We start from the raw sequence: 916 nt of genomic DNA, 5'->3' as shown, positions 1-916 counted from the left end.
AAGCCACTACTATTCATTAGGAAGGCTGCTGCGAAGTCTATAATTAGATTATACAATAGCTCTTAGATTTAAACATTGCATTTGATTAGATTGTATTTTCTNAGANTCTNTACTTTATTTGATGTTGAAATACATTTGAACATGTCTTTCGGTTTTTCTTGCTTTCTTAATCTACTTTAGTGTCATTCTTAGGTTCCTCTTGTGTTTTGGCTGTTAATCAAGTCTTGCGTCAATTGTTTCCATCTTTTTTTGGCTTCCAAAAACTGTCTGAAATCTGGTGCAGTATAATAAACTGGTGCAATTTTGCAATCTGTTTTGGTGCACTTTTGGTGGTTATTTGGAGCTGGTGTGCCTTCTAATTGAATCATCCAACAGTAGAAAACCTCTCCTATTATGGTAGCCTTCTTGGGAGTGGATAGGGGATTGAAAGTGAAGCAAGAAGAAAGGCTTAATAGCAGTCCACAACCCACGTTCCAGCAACTGTTTTCCTCTGTTCCAGCAGCATATTTCACACCATAAAATTCAACTCACGTACTGAATTTGAGAAGTACTTGGCAGCAGCTGAAGCTTGAAGCTTACACTAGTTTTAGGCATCATTTTGAGCTTGTTTGAACCTTAATATCACGGAACCTTTGTAGCTTAATTTTCATTTCTGTTTTTGGGCTAAGTGACTTGGAAAAATGCTCTTGAAGCAATTCCAAGATCACATTTGAACATTGTAATAGTGCAAATTTGTTTTCTTAGTGTGGAAGTGTGTCAAGGGGCTCCAAGTGTCACTTGCACTTTCACTTAGGGTCGTCTAGCATTTACATTCTTGCATCTTTATTGCTTTCTTTAATTTCTTGCTTAATCTTTTTGTTTTTAAGTCTCCGTTGTATATAGGATTGCATAGCATTTAGATAAACCTTATTTTGGT

The sequence above is a fragment of the Vigna radiata genome, chromosome 8 (assembly GCF_000741045.1).
Source record: "Vigna radiata var. radiata cultivar VC1973A chromosome 8, Vradiata_ver6, whole genome shotgun sequence".
In the NCBI taxonomy this organism is placed as follows: Eukaryota; Viridiplantae; Streptophyta; class Magnoliopsida; order Fabales; family Fabaceae; genus Vigna; species Vigna radiata.
Note: the sequence above shows the minus strand (reverse complement) of the source record.